Below are 6,138 nucleotides of genomic sequence, written 5' to 3' on the forward strand. Positions count from 1 at the left end.
GTCTGTTAATGCCAGGTTGATTGAAATGAAAGACAAAAATAAAAAGTTTGGATGTCAATCAATATTAACCCATAAAAGACCCAGAGCTAATTTTCTAGCAGTTCCCAAATGAATTTTTCTCTATTTTTAACCTTTCTTATGTGATTTATCACCATTTATTCCAGTATTATGCTCTGTATTTTTGCATTTTTAAAGTAAAGATCAGTTATTTTCCTGTATTAAATTCACTGATCATGTAGATGTTCATGACAGCTCAAATTAAAGTTAAGGGTTATAAGAAAAGGTGACGTTTTCAGTAAAATATATCATTAATTGAACATAAACCAAGTGTGTCCATCCACTGTCATTTACAAAACTCCATGCATGTGTTTTACTGGTGAATCGATGTTGTAGAAGATGACAGTGTTTCCACAGTAACTATGGAGCCTCTGAACGTCCAAATGGGTCATATCTGATGACCATGAAAAGATGACAAACTGCATTTTAGTGGATTAGTGGATGAACAGTTATTTTAGTTATTATTTGGGTGATTCTATGAAATTGGTCCCTAAAAACAGGACAGAGGGGTTAAAAATTCAGACCAGGTGTAGACTAATGTTATGGAGCAAGTTTGGAAGCACTTTGGGTCTATTTTAAAAATGAATATTTACTGAGATAAAAGAGAAACAATTTTTCCGGATAAAACAAATTTTTATATTATTTTTAGACAAAAATCCACATGTAACGTGGTAAAAAGGACATGAAAATTACATGCTACTATATTTTCAAATATCTTTTTATTCTCTCACGCACATTTTGGGAATCTAACTAATTATGCAAGGGAGAGTGTTTCACAAAAATGACCGCTGTTGCAAAATCACTCACAATTTATTTGTGTTTAAATGGGCAGGTTCTGCATGTAACGCGAGTGGACACAATGGGTTGCACACAAAACCTGGAATGAGACTGACATTCATGAAAAACCCACCTGTCTGCATTAGAAAAACCACTAGGATCACCAGATTTAAGTGTCTTTATTTAGGGATGGGAATCGTTAAGAATTTAATGATTCCGATTCCATTATCGATATTGCTTATCGATCCGATTCCTTATCAATTCTCTTATCGATTCTCATTGGGTGAGGGAATAAAAGAGTACAAACGGGTGTGTTTGCATTAACTGTCTTTTATATTTCCATCTCTGCACAGAAAATATACCATTTACAGTATGCACAAATAATAATAACAGATGACGCCGGGCCTGGTTCGGGGTGGGGGGGGGGCAGTGAAAGTGAAACTAAAGACGCTTTACTAATTTCCTCTATTGCCACATTTCTACTACGTGGAACCGGTTCGACTCGACTCAGCTTGTCTCCCGTTGTTGTGCACCTCATTTCCTTTCCCTTCTTACCTTCGGAAACTTGTATTTGAGGAGTTACGACGTTTGTTGCCCACACCAGAACCAGCCCGGCGTTCACTCTGCCGCTACATTCACAAGCGCCGCTCAGTAGAGTATCAAATACGTGACATTCCTGTAAATGATTCACATGCTGTGGACAAATGTTTGAGGATATTGGAGGGATTCCACCCTTTTGAAGACATGGAAGCTTTGACAGTGTTCCAAGTAAGTGGACCTGGTGTTGTCTTTTTAAACCGTTTCTACCTCAACACCATGTTGGCCACGTTCTGACCAAAACAATGCAGCGTACGCGTGACATCATCGCGTATGCACAACGAAGGCGGAATCGATAAGCAGAATCGTTAAGCAGGCAGGCAAACGATTCCAAGGAATCGAGCTACTGGGAACCAGTTCTCAAAAAGAACCGGTTCTCGATTCCCATCCCTATCTTTACCTGTAGCAGTACATAAGACCATTTCAAGCCATGTTTTCCAGATCAAATGCACTGACACCTTGGTAGCTTTTCATGTCCCAATTTTGGTCTTATTTTTGGCTCCAATATTTTATTAAAAATTCATTAATTATGGGATGGCTCAGAGCAAGAGTAAAATTTTTTTTTGCATTTATCTGAGGTCATCATTAGGTACATCGTGAGGAGAAATATATTTAAACTTACCTTTTATTATTGGGTCTAAAAAGCTGGCAAAGTGCCAGATACCAAAATGAACCCAGTCTCATAGAAGCACCCATATCAGTAAATAATACTGGTCGCAAGTGGATGTCTGGGTCTTTATGGGTTAAACTGGAACTGGCAGGTATATTAGTCGATACTGTAACACAATAAAGGCAATTTATTCATCCTTTTTGCATTCCCTATGATAGTATAATAAAGTATTGAGGGTTGATATCAGTCTTGTGCAGTAGCCAGTAGAGGATTAGCTGCGTGTACAGAGGAAACTGATAGCCTTTAGATTTACAGCCTGCCCCCATGTCTTGTGTTTTTCAGATATGTCGAGTAATCTAAATATGAAAACCACCTCCCATATGAATACATGTTTACAGTATTTGCATTTCAGTGATTTGTGGGGAGAAGCAAACATTATATTCATATTTCAGTAAAATGTCCTGATTCCACAGTTGTGGACACATAACAGCTCTGCATAAGAACAAACAACATCAGTTAAATGGGAAAAAAGAGCTTTTTCTCCGGCAACGGTAAACAGTGATATTATGCATACAGACGTTACACCCAGTAGCTCTACATCCCCCTGTAGGAATAATCCATGTGTGCTTGGCGGTATCTAATTCCATGAGAAGAAAGATATGGCAGATAAGTATTGATCCACAGTATGAGGAGAGCTTTCATTTACATAAACATGCTGGTGTGCACATACTGTACATACTAATATGAATGGTATTTGAGAAAGGATACAGCAGTGGCTAAACCCACTGGGCCAAGTTCCTTCAAAGGATCAGCAACCACCTTTTTGATTTATGATCACATAAAAGCATATAAATGTATATACACACACATATATATGGGTGCTTCTATGAAACTGGGTTTATTTTGGTATCTGGCACTTTGTCAGCTTTTTAGACCCAATAATAAAACACAAATTTACACATATTTCCTCCCAGGATGTACTTAATGATGACCTCAGATAAATGCAAAAAAAAATTATAATCTTGCTCTGAGCCATCCCAAAATGAATGATTTTTTAGTAAAATACTGGGGCCAAAAATGTGACCAAAATTGGGACATGAAAAGCTACCTAGGTGTCAGTGCATTTGATCTGGAAGACATGGCTTGAAATGGTCTTATATCCCGCTATAAATAATGACACTGTGTTAAATTTGATGATCCTAGTGGGGTTTTTTTAAATTATTATTTTTATGTATCTTTATTTAAGCGGGATAGTGCACATTAATGAACACATTTATACATTTCATTTCAGTATAAACATGTAAATATGACAGAGTTGTCGTCAGTGCTAATTTTCATCCACAGTCAACACTTTCTAATCCAGACATGCAGGTTTTTCATGAATATCAGTCTCATTCAGATTTCGTGTGTAACCCATCATGTCCACTCGCATTACACACAGAATCTGCCCATTTAAACACATATACAGGGTGGGGAAGCAAAACTTACAATGAACATTTAGTTGTTTTTTCTCAGCAGGCACTACGTCAGTTGTTTTGAAACCAAACATATATTGATGTCATAATCATACCTAACACTATTATCCATACCTTTTCAGAAACTTTTGCCCATATGAGTAATCAGGAAGGCAAACGTCAAAGAGTGTGTGATTTGCTGAATGCACTCGTCACACCAAAGGAGATTTCAAAAATAGTTGGAGTGTCCATAAAGACTGTTTATAATGTAAAGAAGAGAATGACTATGAGCAAAACTATTATGAGAAAGTCTGGAAGATACTATTAAAGAAGAATGGGAGAAGTTGTCACCCGAATATTTGTGGAACACTTGCGCAAGTTTCAGGAAGCGTGTGAAGGCAGTTATTGAGAAAGAAGGAGGACACATACAGGGGTTGGACAAAATAATGGAAACACCTTCACCTCAAGATGATAATACCCCAATCCATACAGCTAGAATTGTTAAAGAATGGCATGAGGAACATTCTAATGAAGTTGAGCATCTCGTATGGCCGGCACAGTCCCCAGACCTCAACATTATTGAGCATTTATGGTCAGTTTTAGAGCAAGTAAGTAAGACGTCGATTTCCACCGCCATCGTCTCTAAAAGAGTTGGAGGGTATTCTAACTGAAGAATGGCTTAAAATTCCTTTGGAAACAATTCACAAGTTGTATGAATCAATACCTCGGAGAATTGAGGCTGTGATTGCCACAAAAGGCGGACCTACACCATATTAAATTATATTTTGTTGATTTTTTAAGGTGTTTCCATTATTTTGTCCAACCCCTGTAGAATAAAAACATTTTCTATTATGTAAATTTTCTTGTGGCAAATAAATTCTCATGAGTTTCAATAAACTAACTGGTCATACACTGTCTTTCAATCCCTGCCTCAAAATATTGTAAATTTTGCTTCCCCACCCTGTAAATCGTGAGTGATTTTGCAACAGCGTTCATTTTTGTGAAACACTCTGCGTTGCATAATTAGTTTGATTCCCAAAATGCATGTGTGAGAGAATAAAAAGATATTCGCCAAGAAGTTTTTGCCAGTGTTGGTTTGTCTGTCTGTCTGTCTGCCTGTGTGCAAGATACCTCAAAAAGTTATGGACGGATTTAGATGAAAATTTCACGAAATGTTGATACTGGCACAAGGAACAAATGATTAAATTTTGGTGGTGATCAGGGGGGGCACTGATCTGCCTTGGAGGAGGTCTGCGCTCTCCAAGTGCTTTTCTAATTGAACATTTATTTTTTTTAATAGTAGTAATTTTCATGCCCTTTTTACTGTGTTACATGCATATTTTTGTATATAAAATAATAGAAAAAAATATCTGAAGAATAGTAAATATTTATTTTTTTAAAATAGACCCAAAGTGCCTCCAAACTTGCTTCATAACATTAGTCTACATCTGGTTTGAATTCCTAGCCCCCATGTCCTGTTTTTAGGGACCAGTTTCATCGAGGCACCCATATACAAGCACACATTTGATGTGTCTCTTGAAGCTAAATAAATTCCACTGGAAAAATGACACCACCAGTCAATTTATGAACTAGCACAGCCATGAATTACAGGTAGAGAACTGCAAATTTAAAGCCACGCTTAGAACAGGAAGAGTAATTGTGGGCAGAGGTGAAATAGTGAAAGGATGGGGTTGGGGAGACAGAATATGGGAAAAACAGCCCAGTAGAGTGTAGGTGAAGGGGAGATGTAGTTAACTACGAAGAGAAGAAGTGTTGGGCTGGGAGAGATGAGGGAGGATTTAAGGGAAGAAATGAGAAAAAGGAGGGAAATGGAGACGAAACAAGACAGGTCAAGAATGACATATAGGGAGAACAAGTAAGTGAGTGGTTGGAGTGTGAGTCCAGACAAAGGAGCGTATTTATGTTATTGGTTTGCAGCATCCCCAGAGAAGCAGGCCTTAGTCATGCTGTTTGTCTTCTGCTAGGAGCTGTAATATCCTGACAAGCGTGTAAATCCTGCATTTAATTGTCTCACTGAAGGTAAACATACTATAAGAAGAAAGCCACTGCCATGAGGTTTTAACTCAGAAGAAGAAATGTGAAATAAAATGACTGCTGCACCAAATTTAAAGTCATATATCACGTTTTAGAACACAGCTTGACAAAACTTATGTGCTTTCCTGTAGATTTTTACCTCCGCCAAGGAGGTTATGTTTTTGCCAGGGTTTGTTTGTTTGTTTGTCTGTCCGTTAGTGTGCAACATAACTCAAAAAGTTATGGACAGATTTGGATGAAATTTTCAGGGTTTGTTGGAAATGGGATAAGGAAGAAATGATTAAATTTTGGTGGTGATTGGGGGTGGGGGGGCCCACGGGGGGGCCCATTTCCAACAAACCCTGAAAATTTCATCAAAATCTGTCCATAACTTTTTGAGTTATGTTGCACACTAACGGACAGACAAACAGACAGACAAACACGACTCATGATGACTCACGACGATTCACGACTGTCCTCCAAACATGGGACCTGCTACATTTTACAGTGCTGTAATGGGGAGAGAAGCTGGTGGCGTGAAGCTCTGACTGAAATGAATCGTTAAGAAAGAAGCAACTGGGGGAAAACAGAAGAGTCAGGTGAAACCAC

Source organism: Sphaeramia orbicularis, chromosome 10 (genome assembly GCF_902148855.1).
Source record: "Sphaeramia orbicularis chromosome 10, fSphaOr1.1, whole genome shotgun sequence".
In the NCBI taxonomy this organism is placed as follows: domain Eukaryota; kingdom Metazoa; phylum Chordata; class Actinopteri; order Kurtiformes; family Apogonidae; genus Sphaeramia; species Sphaeramia orbicularis.